Source organism: Sus scrofa, chromosome 13, assembly GCF_054392235.1.
Source record: "Sus scrofa isolate SSC_HxYL_T2T_F1_AM1 chromosome 13, Sscrofa_HxYL_maternal_Yorkshire_Landrace_v2.0, whole genome shotgun sequence".
In the NCBI taxonomy this organism is placed as follows: domain Eukaryota; kingdom Metazoa; phylum Chordata; class Mammalia; order Artiodactyla; family Suidae; genus Sus; species Sus scrofa.
The window spans coordinates 84,739,533-84,752,736 of NC_139395.1; the positions used below are offsets into that span (position 1 = coordinate 84,739,533).

A 13,204-nucleotide genomic window follows, 5' to 3' on the forward strand; every position below is an offset into this window, starting at 1 on the left:
CAGCTGTGCAGTGTGGCTGGCATGAAAGCTGCATGAAGTGTGTGTGTGTGGGGGGAGAATGGGGCACAGTTCTGGAAAGGTGGAGTGGGTCCACATTGTAAGGGAAGAAATAGTCATCCCCAGCTCAGAAATGGACCTTGTTTGACCTCGACAGTGGCTTAAAAAGTTAGTTGCCTTTAAATTTTAAGTGTATGTGGGAGAGGGCAGGGGGGAGAGTTCACATTTAAAAAACAGATGTGCAGCTTTCTTCAAAGGATCTGGCAACCCTGGGCTTGCATTTCTGCTGTCCTCTGTGGAGTATGGTCACCCCCACCCTATATCCAACCGATGATAAGTTCCCGTACTTGCCCAGTGCATGAGACCTTGAAGTCACCCCCCTAAAGGAGTTTAAGCTTCATCTCTTGAGGCAGCTTAAATGTTTCAAGCAGGGGAGTGATAGCTTCAGAAAGCTCCTGCTGCCTGCCAGGGGGCTCAGAGGCAGGGTGAGGCAGGGAGACCCCCCCCCCCCCAGAATGAATGTCCTTATCATTTTTAAGAACATTTGCTCAGCACTTCTGGATGCCTTATTTACTCCTTGTAACAACTCTGCAAGGCAGGGTTATCAGATGAGGAAAGAAGCTCCAGCAGCAGATGCTGTGAAAGAAAGGATGGAGATTGGACTACATAAAAATGTAGACTTTGTATATGACCAAGGAAACCATTCACAAAGTTCAAAGACAAGCCACAGACCAGGAGGAAGAGTTCTTTACAACATACACCCCCGATAAGGAATAATACTCAGAGTATTAGCTGGGAGTGCTAGGAGATGTGCAAATCAATAAGAAAAGATAAGCAGCTTTAGAGGAATGGCATGGATTATAGCAGGAAGTTACTAGAAGAAGAAGCACAAATGGACAGAAAGTGAATGAAAAGATGGCCAACCTCACCATTTCAGGGGATTATGCTGTTAGCGTTAGAAAAACACTCACAGCATGATACCAATTTTGAGGGGAAAATTTTGTAGCATCTACTGTTGGTGAGACCATGGGGGAGCAGAAACTGACATATGCAGCAAGCAGGTGACAGGCTGTTTTGGGGGACAGTTTGATGGTTATCTGTCAATATGGAAGGCGCTCACATGCATTGATCCATCCATCCCTTTTCTAAGAATCTGTTCTAGAGAAAAATCTAGCACAGATGCATAAGGCAACAAGGACCTTCATTGTAGTGTTAGTGAAAAAAAAACAACAAAGGGCAGGAGTTCTCACTGTGGCTCAGTGGGTTAAGAACCTGACTAGTAGCCATGAAGATGCAGGTTTGATCCCTGGCCTCGCTCAGCGGGTTAAGGATCCTGTGTTGGCATGAACTGTGGTGAGGTCACAGGTGCAGCTTGGATCTGGCGTTGCTGTGGCTGTGGTATAGGCTCGTGGCTACAGCTCCATTTCAACCCGTAGCTTGGCACTCTCCATATGCTGTGGGTGCGGCCCTAAAAAGACAAACAAAATAATACGAAACAAAAAACAGAAACAAAGGGCAGAAACCAACTTCCATCAACAGGGGATTGGAGTGAGAACTCAGGGGTCACATGGTTCAAACCTCAAAACACATCACTGGGGGAGTTCCCGTTGTGGCTCAGTGGTTTAAGAACCCAACATAGCATCTGTGGGGATGCAGGTTCAATCCCTGGCCTTGCTCAGTGGGTTAAGGATCTGGCATTGCCACAAGCTGTGGCATAGGTTGCAGATGCAGCTGGGATACAGCATTGCTGTGGCTGTGGTGTAGGCTGGCAGCTGTAGCCCTTATTCAGCCCCTGGCCTGAGAACTTCCATATGCCACAGGTGCAACTCTAAAAAAGAAAAAAAAAAAAAAAAGAAAAGAAAAAAAGAAAGAAAGAAAACTCCCACATCTGTGAAGAATTTTTCTCCAGCATCTGCCTTTGTTTGCCCAGTTCCCACCTCCCATGGTAGACAACAGCCATCATCTCTTTCTAGCATATCCTTCTAGACGTTTCTTCTACGTGTACATAAGCAACTGTACATTCCTGTTCTTCCCCCATCTCAAGCGGTGGTCTGCTCTCGTGCACTTCTGCACTTTGCCCTTTTATTATGAGATATATTGGACCCAAAGAAGAGTCATTCAAACATTGGGACTTTTAAAGATCAACATGATGTGATCACAACTGCATCTGAAGAGAAACTGATTACTCCTAACCCCAAGGCCCTGGGGTTCTCCAAAATGGCTCTTCCAGCTTACATTCCCTTTTGGGATTTGTGTAATTTTATAAAAGAAAGATCAAAATCTGAGGTGGTTTTACTTGTTCAAGGTCCCTGAGCTAGCCAGGTGGTGACTTTGGTTTGGCCTCAGACCAGAAGCCCAGAGCAGAGGGAGGCAGACAGCGAATAAGGCCAGATATGGCATGGATGATGGGGGAGACCCGACCGAGGCCTGGTGATGCTCTGGGTTTCCTGACTGGGATTCCTCAGGGCCTAGGGGGTTATGCTGGTGTCTTTCATTGAGCAGGGGAGATGGGCAAGAGTGGGTTTAGGGGGCTGAGTGGGAGGGGCCCACCCTGAGACCCCTGTCCTGGAGGTTCCTGGACAGGTAGCCCCTGGAGCTGGCAACCCAGTTGGGGGACCCCAGGGGAGTGCCCTTCAAACAGTCCTTTTCAACTGAACAAGCAAATGCTTCCCCTCTCTTGTCCAGCAAGGGTCATTTATCCCTGGGTGGAAAATGAATTCTCCCAAGATGCTTTTGCCAGAGACCCTGGAGCCCTGAATTTATTGTCTGCCTCTGTCCTGACGGATCTGGGTCTCAAGATTTACATCTGGGTTTATGGGCACCTGGCTCTGGGTTGGCAGAAGTCCTGGAGGGCAGGCGGGATGAGGGCAGCTGTATTTTATAGTGAGCCTGGGCCCCTGGAGGGGTAGGTCACTGTGGCCACCTGGCTTCCCAGAGAGGCTGCCTTGCCTCCCTCAAGTGGGTGGTACCTGCGGACAGCAGGAAGGCCCCTCCCGCAGAGACCACTTGTTCCAGCTTGTTCTTTCAAATAGAAACCAGCCCCAACCCCCAGACCTCCCTGCAAACTGCTCTTGAGTGAGCATCAACAATGTGCTGGGATGATTGGCTGCCTGAGCCGGTAGTGACCCCTGCCCTCCAGGAGCTCACAGGCTGGGCTAGTGGTCCCCAAAGCGGGGTGTGGCTACCACATCCAGGATGTCTCTTGAGGAGGAACATGGAAAAAAATATTAAGAGCTTCAGTTTACATTTGTGTTTGATCACACTTTCTTTTTTTTTTTCTTCTTCTTCTATTTTTGCCTGTGCTGTATGATGTGATACACAGATAGAGGAGAGCCTGGGTAATCCATAAATAACGCACGCCAGTTATTGCAGAGAAGGGTACAGACATTTTCTGTAGCTGGGAGTGCAAGATCAAAAGGGTTTGGTGACCACTCCCTGCCTACCTGATGGGTGTGTGACAGTTGGAGTGACTCTGGCTGAGGTCTCCCTTTTTTGGTGGGCAGAGGGCACCAGCATTTCCTAAGTGTCTGCTAAGTGCTGGGCACAGGCACACTCCTTCTATAGAGGCCTGTATCCTCCAGCAACAATGGGGGGGGCAAACCCCATTCTATAGACCAGGAGACAGAAGCCCAGAGGGGAGAAGGCCCCACTTGGTCCCTAAAATGGAACTGGTTTCTTGACCTTCCTTTTGACCAGTTTCCTGACACTTCCTTTGTCTATGTTTCCAATAAAGAAACCTTATGTGTATCAGATATTTAAACTATTTAAAATAATTAAGCACAGCAATATCAATTTAAAAAAAGACCTTGCAAGGCCCCTTCCCTCCCTCTCCATGCAGCATTGATACTGCCTACACATTCCTCTGGCCTTTTGCTGTCATTAAAGAATAATAGTATCCTTTGAAATGAAGTTACCCCTGACTCCCACCCGTTAAGCATGCAATTGTTGTTAAAGGTAGACCATTTTTTTTTTTGGTCTTTTTGCCATTTTTGGGGCTGCTCCCACGGCATATGGAGGTTCCCAGGCCAGGGGTCGAATTGGAGCTGTAGCTGCTGGCCTACGCCAGAGCCACAGCAATGTGGGATCTGAGCCACGTCTGCAGACTACACCACAGCTTACAGCAACGCTGGATCCTCAACCCACTGAGCAAGGCCAGGAATCGAACCTGCAACCTCATGGTTCCTAGTTGGATTCATTAACCACTGAGCCATGATGGGAACTCCAAAGGTAGACCATTTTGTAAAGAAAGATAAAAGACCAAGAAGAAAATGAAAATCATCCTTTGTCAGGTCACCCTCCAGGGACACTGATGCATTTCCTTCCAGTCTTTTTTCTGCTGTCTATTTTTTTGGTTTTGTTTTTAGGGCTGCACCTGCGGCATATGGAGGTTCTCAGGCTAGGGATGGGATTGGAGCTGATGCCACCGGCCTATACCAGAGCCACAGCAATGTCAGATCTGAGCCACGTCTGCAACCTACACCACAGGTCACAGCAACGCCGGATCCTTAACCCACTGAGAGAGGCCAGGGATCGAACCCGGAACCTCCTGGTTTCTAGTCGGATTCGTTAACTGCTGAGCCACAACGGGAGCTCTTGCCACTGTCTATTTTTGTTGAGGTCATATGACATAGAGGAGTTTATGTTTTGCTCTTTTTTTAGTTGTCTTTGTAGGGTCAGCCTCTCCCTGGATTATTCTAGCTGCAGAACATCTAGTCCAGTGGCTGTATGGGACATAGTTTATTTACCTGCTTACCACCCCCACCCCTAGTTGCATAACAAGGTTGTTTGTAGCATTTTGCTGCAACACATAGTATAAATAAGGCAGTTCTGCTAAGGCTTCTCCCCTGCAGATGTTATTTCTTACACCTGTCATTTTTAATGGCTACATGATTTCCTGGAGCATTACTATTCCTCATGTTCTAGGCCATTTCTTACCCTGCATATCCCATGAGGCCTCCCCACTCCCTCTAGGAAGCTACCTCCTCCCTCCTGCACCTTTGATTCTGGGAACCAACCTTAGGTGGTGGGGGCTGGGAGGGGGCTGTCATCCATTTGCTGGACCCCAGGCATTTGCTGCCTCCCTCCTGCCTGTATCTTGGCCCAGGTGTCAGACCTATCAGACCCCATGGGACTGATTTCTTCCTTCAGTGTTTTCATTCATTTACAGTTGTTTAACGACGATGTACCATGTGTTGGCCACTGCCCTAAGCGCTGGGGCTGCAGCAATGAATGAGACAGAGTCTCTTTGCCTTTATCGAGCAGGGGAGGTGGGCTATAAACAGGTGAACACATACGAAAGAGTTCACGGAAGCAAAGTGCTGCTCAGAAGACAAAGAAATGGGGTGAGATGGTAAAGGGTGACAAGGTGGTCCAGCAGGGCCTTCTGGAGGGGGTGAAATTTATGCTGGGACCAGCCAAGGGAAGACCTGGAAAAGAAGCTTTCCAAGCGGTAGAACCAGTGGGGGGAGAGCCCTGGGGAAGGAGTGCACTGTGTTTCAGGAATGGAGGCCTGCTTGCCAGAGAGTGGAGTGGGGTGAGGCTAGAGGGCTCAGCAGGGCCCTGTAGGCTAAGGGGAGAAGCCTGAGTTTCTTCTGAGAGTCCTGGGAGACTGGTTGTGCATGTGCTGTTCTTGTTGTTTCCTCCTTGTGAAGGAGTTGGGGGGCATGGAGGCGGGGGCTGAGACTTGCTGGGTGCAAAGCATACCTGGGCTGCTTCTGGACTCCTTCAAGTCTGACCTGTCTTTTTCCTGCAGTAGCTCATGCCTTTTCCCCCTGACCGTGGCCCTCTGACAAGCTGGCTCTACCCATCTGCAGCTTCCCACCCCCAACTCCCTCTCTCTGGAACTGGAGACCTGGTGGGTGTCGGTTTGCTTTGAACTGTCCCTCTGTGTGAATTGGGCCTATTCTACTTCCTGGGGCTTTCCGGGGGCTGTGCCAGCACGTGGAGGCTCCCTAATGTCAGCTGTGAAAAAACTAAGTCAAACATCTTAAAAAATGTTTTCTCTAGAAATCTCTGTGCTGTTTGTGAAGGTGTGTGATCACCCTGCAGCAGCCCTGGCCCTGTAGGCACCCTGGAGCGAGGTGGCAGGTGGCCCCTTGGGGAAAATCAAAAGCAATTGCATTGGATTCTGCACTTAATTTAATGAAAAGGGCCTGCAGGGAAGCAGAGGCAGCGAGGCAGTGATTGTGGGCTGTGGGCAGGAACAATTCTGGAGAGATTTATGGCGCTTCATAAAAGATTCAGATCCAGGCTAAGCTTGGACAGTGCTGGCTCAGCGCCCTGGCCTCTGTCTCCGCAGCCTTGGAGGCAGATGGTCTGAGGCTCCCCATGGCTGTGATTGCTGTGTGGCCCTGGGCAAGTCATGGCCCCTCTCTGGGCTCTAGAGCACTAACGGGCCTTCTGGGTTCCCTCCTGCCCTTCTGGTCTTGGCCCAACCTGCTGCTTACCTCTAATAGACCTGCAAGGTTTTCTGCAACCGTGAGGTCTTCTTCCTTGCAGCTGAGGCCCTCCCCAACCTAGTTGTTTTTCCATTTTACAGAGGGGAACACTGAGGCTCTGTGAAGTTCACTGAAGTGCCCAGAGTTACACAGCAAGCCTGGGGTAGGGGGTGGGGGGTGTGCTGTCTTGTCCCTTTAGCAGGAGAGTCAGGAGCCCCTGAGGTGTGCTGGAAGGCCCTCAGGTTTCAGATGATTTGCTTCTCCACCATGTGAAGTCTGTCCTGTCATATTTTTTTTCCTCATTCAACAGAGAAGGGCCAAGAGAGTTAAAGGGCCAGCCTGGGTCCCACAGCAGCCAGCACCAAAACCAGAATATAATTGCCTCCTGGTCCAGCCTTTCTCCCCAGCACATCACAGAAATCTTTCAGCCTCCCTTGGCTTGAGCTTAGCTCTTCCACTCATTTGCTGTGTGACCCTGGGCAAGTGACTTGACCTCTCTAAGCCTCCTTGTCTTCATCTTTTAAATGAGGATGACAGTCTGCCCACCTCCTAGGCTTGCTGGGAGATCAGCTACTGGCAGGTGGCCTAAAATAGTACCCTATATCCATTTCTTTTCAGAAAATTTGTAATTCTAGGCTGCTCAAACCCTGGAGAAAATCTTACTAGAAAAGAAACCCCTTCTTTATAGGATCTGGGTTTTGCTAGTGTGGCTCCTCCCCCGAGGCGGAGGAAGCGGGAGGGAGCTTCATGTGGGCTGGTGGTTACAGATGGCAAGCAGCTAATTTATTTACTCCTTCCTAATAAATATGCACGACACATAAATAAAATATCTCACTTGTACTGCTCCACTTGGATCCAGGCAGACAGTGACGGCAGGCAACGTCGCTCCAAAACAGGCTCTATGCGTGTGTGGAGTCTAGCGAGGGGGTTAATGAGCTGATTATTCCTGCTTTAACCTAATTTCTTGCCACATATCCAGCAGTACTCAGAGTTTCCAGTTCAGGAGGTGCTGGGCGTTCCCTCCTGGCCAAGCTCAGGTAGAGGAAGGTCCCAGAATCTCTTGCTCACCTTAGACCAGACTGGACTGGACAGCCCTGGGAGGGGATGAGCTCCCCATCAAGGGTGCTGCCAAAAAGGCCTCTGTTCTGGGGTAGGGGGGTTTGGAGGGGGACTCTCAGGGCATCTCTGGAGATTCCTTGACCACTGTGGTGGCTGAGTTTTTGCATACGTGGCCTGTTTCTGATTCATGCACTGGCCTCTTGGCAGATGTCTTGGCCTCACACTGTCCCCACTGCATTCAGTTCTCCTGTTCCCCTTGCCTGGATAGCAGTTCCTGGCACTACTGCCCTCAGAGCTAAAAGGAGCTTGGAGGGGCAGGGCACAGGGCAGCCTGTAGAGTCAGGAGCTTGGAACTTCCTCTCACTTTCTCTGAGACCTTGGACAAGTGATCCAACTCCTCTGAGTCTCAGCATCTCCATCTGTGAAATGGACATGTGTTGGCTTTTACCTTATGGGGCTGTCACGAGCCTTGTTTATTAGTTTGTCCAACAAAGATTTGTTGAGCAGATGCTGGGTAAAGACACTGCCTTAGGCCCTGGGGTAAAGTGTGAATAAGACGGATGGCCCCTTGCCTGATGGATCTGTTGTCCTAGTGTGCCAGCCAGCCAAGTGCCTTGTCAACAAATGGATGTCCACTCTAGCGACAGGCCATGAAATGAGAATGAATGAAGCTGAGGCAGGGCTGAGGAGGTCATGGTTGAGCACACATTTGAACAATGAGAAGGAGCTTGTTCAGGGAACTGCATGGGCAGAGGGAACAGCCAGTGCAGTGACCCTGACAGGTCTTCATGTTTTGGGAAGGTCAGTGCTGCAGGAGCATGTGAGATGAAGCAGGCGACACATCAGGCATGGGACAAATACTTGTTGGCCTTCTTCCTCCTTTACTTTCCTGCTTTCTTGATCTCCCTGGCCTGAGCTGGAGTCCTTTATGTAATCTAGGTGTAGGGTCAGAGATTCCTAAAATATCTAAACTTTGCAACTTGATGTCTTTTAGACTCATTCCAAATAAGCCTGAGTCTCATCTGTGGCCTGTGGTCTCTCTATGCCCACCTTGCAGTCATATTTAACATATATTGTCAAGAAAAAAGGGCTCAGAGTGCCCTTGTAGCACAGCAGTTTAAGGATATGGCATTGTCACTGCAGTGGCTCAGATCACTGCTATGGCATGGGTTCAGTCCCTGGCCAAGGAACATGCTGTGGGTGCAGCCAAAAAAAAAAAAAAAAAAGCAAACAAAAAACCCCCACAAAACAACAAGCCCGAAAGGTTCATCCAGAATATGTAAGGAGCTCTTATAAATCAACAATAAAAATGGCAGACAAACCAATAGCAAATTGGCCAAGAGACCTGAGTGGGCACTTCACACAGGAGATCCAGCTGGACGGTAAATGTGTGAAAAGGTGCTTGGCAGCATCTCATGAAGGAAAATGGAAGTTAAAGCACAGAGAGATATCCACCAGAAGGGCTGGTGTTGAAAAGGCTGCAGTGCTGAGCATTCGCATGGAGGTGAAGCAGTGGGACCGTCACTGAGAATGGGAGTGGAGACATTACTTTACTGCAGGTTCCCTGCAGATGAGCAGGTGTATCACAGCCACAGAGCAACATGTGGAAATTCACCAGGCCAACTGCTCTCCTCTCTCCCAACCTGTTCCCCGCCCCCCAGCACTGGTGTTGGGCCTCTTCTCCTATCTCTTCTCCCTCCATATCCTTCTCTTGGTTGCTCTGTTCATTAGTTCTGCTTCAGGCTCACATGCCCTGAGGTACAAAATAAGCCATGCCCTGTCAACTGAGCCATGGCCGCCTGCTCACTCTCAAGCCTGTGAAGGAGGCAGTAACAGGCAGGAAACTTTGGGTTATAAATGACAGAAACTTAATCCCAACTGGCAAAAGCAAGAGAGAGGAGTTATGTGTTCAAGCAGGTTCAGGAAGGGCTGAATCCAGGAGCTCAAAGGATGACATCTGAACTCCATCTCTCCATTCCTTGTCTCTCTTTCTCTGTGCTTCTGGCTTTGCTCTGTACTCAAACCATTCTACTGTCTGGTGAGGAAAGGGTGCACAGGTGGCTCCACCAAAAGTCCTGGAGCCTTCCTCCACTGGACAGTGTTTGGTCACATGTCTGTTCCCCAGCCAGTCACTGTGGCCTGGAGAATGGACTGCTCTGATTGACTAAACCTGACTATGCCACCTTGGAAGCAAGATCAGCCCCATGAATTTCATGGACAGAGGGTTGGGAGGGGACTCTCTCCAGAGCAAAATTGGAATGCTGTGGAGTGTTGTTACCAGAAGACCAGGGTCTGGATGTTGGACAGGTAGAAGCAACTGATGTCCATGGTGGGGCCTCAGTGTTCATTTGGGTGCAAAGAGTAGGCTCCAAGTGTACCAGTCAGGGTCCTCCAGAGAAACAGAACCAATAGGAGATCGATCGATCTATCTATCTATCTATCTATCTATCTATCTATCTATCTATCTATCTCTCTATCAAAAAGTGATATTTATTTTAAAGAATTGGCTCACACGATTGTGGGGCTGTCATGTAGAAATCCATAGCACAGCTCAGGTTGGCTGGGGACTCAGGCATGTTTTCTATGATGCATGCTTGAGGCAGAAGTTTTCTTGGGGGAACCTCAGGCTTTACCCCAAGACCTTCACCTCACTGGGTAAGGCCCACCACATGATGGAGGGTCATCTGCTTTACTCAGAGTCAACTGGCTGTAAATGTCAATTACATCTACGAGATACCTTCACAGCAACATCTAGCCTGGTATTTGAGCAAACAGCTGGCACCATGGCCCAGCCAAGGTGACACATAAAATGAACCTCACAGGGCAACAAAAGCACTTATTCAAATGAGCACCATGTGGCAAAGTAAAGGCATATTTGTCCCCTTCTCACCTAAGGCTGGAAGAAGCCACTTAGGGAAGGATAGGAGAGGCCACATGGCCTAGCAGTGGGAGAGGGGAAGAGAACCTTCTGGGGCCACTAGGAACTGGGTGTGGTTTTCACTCACTGTTCATAAATGAGTGTTGGTTGCTGCACATATGCTCTGGGCACTGGGGTGCAGGTGTGACTAGACCAGCTCCGTCCTTGCAGGGTTCACCAGGCTGGTGGGGGAGGCAGCTATCTGTGTCCCTCGACATGAGGTGGTTTAGCATTGGCTGCTGTATGGAGGAAGGGGCTGCTGTGACATCGATGGGAGGACAACAGTAGTTAGTGGCAGAGGAGACTATTATGCATGCAATTGACAGGCCTGCCCAGTGCCCAGAGGAATGCGGGAAGAGCATGGTTCTGGCCACCTCTGCCACTGTGGAGCTGGAGCCCTGGGGATGCTGCTTCTCTGCTGGTTTTCTCATCACCAGGATACAAAAGGAGGACACATTTGATGAGGCCCAGTGGCATGCCAGGTGTTCAGTTCAGAGCCAGGAACTGCTCACTTTGACCCAGAGGAATGTTCCAGACACTGAGACTCAGGAGGGAAACTACTTTGCCCCAGGTGGCAGGGCATGATGTTGAAGTCAAGAGGCTGGACTCCACCCAGGTCAGCCTGACTCAGATCTGTGGAATCACAACAAAATCAGCTACTCCTGTGGTACCTTCCATGGAAGTACCACCAGTCCCTTTCACCTGTAGAGTTCCTTCCAGGGTGACAAAGTGCCACGCACCCATTGGTATGTGATACCCCGTTGCAGACCTGCTTGGGAAGTTTACAAGAAGGTTGTTTCAGGAACCTTTTTAACATTAATTGTATTGAGATATAACTGACATACAGTACAGTGCACTCATTTTCAGCATACAGTTTGAAAGTTTTGACAAATGTATATAACTGTGTAACCTCCGCCCCAATCTATGCATAATTAGAGCATTTCCATCACCCCCAAAGTTTCCTTGTGCCCCTCCCCAAATAGTTCCTCCTCCCCTCCTTCTCCTGCCACACCCAGGCAAGCAACCATCTGCTTTTCATCAATAGAAGTTCAATTTATCTTTTTTAGAGTTTCATGGAAATGGGACCAGATGTGCCTCATCTTTGCACTTTCAGCATGTCTTGCATATTCACCTGTGCTGCTATGTGTATTGGTGTCTCGTTCTTTTTCTTGCTTTATTTAATCTCTTGTTCATGGGCGTCTTCTGGGTGGTTCCGAGTTTGGGGCTGCTGTGACTGTAGCTGCCAGAAGCGCTCAAAGAGAAGTGTTTGTATAAACTCGTGTTTCCATTTCTTTGGCTAAATACCTAGAAGTGGAATAACTGGGTTGCATGCCGAGTGTATGTTCAACTTTTTATAAGAAGCTGATCCATTTTTTGGATGAAGAAATTGAGGATCAGCGAGAGAAAGCAGCTGACCTGGGTCACCCAGTGTGAAGACGACCCAGTCCAGGGTTCTTTTTCCTCATCATTAACCCACCAGATAAATAAGAGAGAAGAAACCCTGTTCATTCATAAGTGTTTCTAAGCACCCATGTATATACACTGTTTACTTCACTTAGTCCTAGGAGATAAATCACAGTCTTGTGCCCATTTCCCAGATGAGGAACGGAGGCCCAGGGAGGTATAGTTGACTCAGATCCAGATCTCTGGGCCCGCAGTCTTTCACTGCACCAACTAGAGATGCAGAAAGCACAAGGCCCTCTCCCCAGCCTGTTGCTAATTGATTGCAGCACTCTTTCCTGCTAACTCAGCCTCAGAGACTTTTTTTTCTTTTTAGGGCCGCATCCCAGGCTAGGGGTCAAATTGGAGCTCCAGATGCCAGCCTATGCTGTAGCCAAGGCAACGCCGGATCCAAGCCACATCTGCATCCTACATAGCTTGTGGCAATGCTGGATCCTTAATCCACCGAGCGAGGCCAGGGATTGAACCTGCATCCTCACAGACACTATGTCAGGTTCTTAAACCACTGAACCACAAGGGAACTCCCTCATAGGTTTTTTTTTTTTTTTTTTTTTTTTAACACAGAGCTCCAACAGCCACTCTTGATGGGTTGGGAGTGGGAGGTGAGAGAAGAGAAACCCAAACCAGCCCCGGCCCCAGCCCAGCTCAGAGTCCAGGTCTGCCCTGCAGAAGGCTGAGACAAGAGGGACTCCAAGCTCAGATCCTTCTTGCCCCACAGGCCTAGGGTGAGGATGGACCTGAAACCGGCCCTATGAGGGTCTGCGTCTTCCTCAGCCCAACACGGTGGGGTCTGGAGATGGCATCTGGGCAGAGGAACTTTTTGGGTGCTTCACACCAGGCCCCAGTCTAACATACATCGTGCATGCTAGGTCTTTAACTCCGGTTCTTGAATGGGGCAGCTGAGATCTGAGGCTGAGAAACTGAAAAGAGACAGTCAGATGCCAACCTAGGCCCCCTGACCCCAGCGCCCAGGCTCCCTTCACCACGTTGTCAGCCATCCTCCTTTTGCTGGGACTTCCTGGCTCCAGACCAAGGGCTGGACCTGCTTTTACATGGGCCTTGGGTGTTGTTAGCTGGTCAGTATCTGCCCAGATGTCCTGTCTGCTGAGATGCAACCCAAGTGACCTTTGTTCTTACTTGGTGTAGCTTTACTGAGAAGCGGGATGAGCAAGTCCTGAGCTGAGGGTCAAGGAGGAGGAAGGGCCTTCTGGACAGGACCATGGCCTGGACCAGGGCCTGGAGGTGGGGTGTCCAGTGTGTGGCTGGAGGAGGCAGAGCTGTGTAGCTCACTAGTTTGGAAAGTGCCATTTGGCTCTGCTGGGTCATCAGGAGC

General features: G+C 49.6%; 1 protein-coding gene across 1 annotated transcript in view; it reads left to right on the plus strand.

Annotated features, from left to right (window-relative positions):
* Positions 1 to 13,204, plus strand: part of GRIP2 (glutamate receptor interacting protein 2) — a 146,268-nt gene that overhangs the window by 7,429 nt on the left and 125,635 nt on the right. The window lies entirely within an intron of this gene.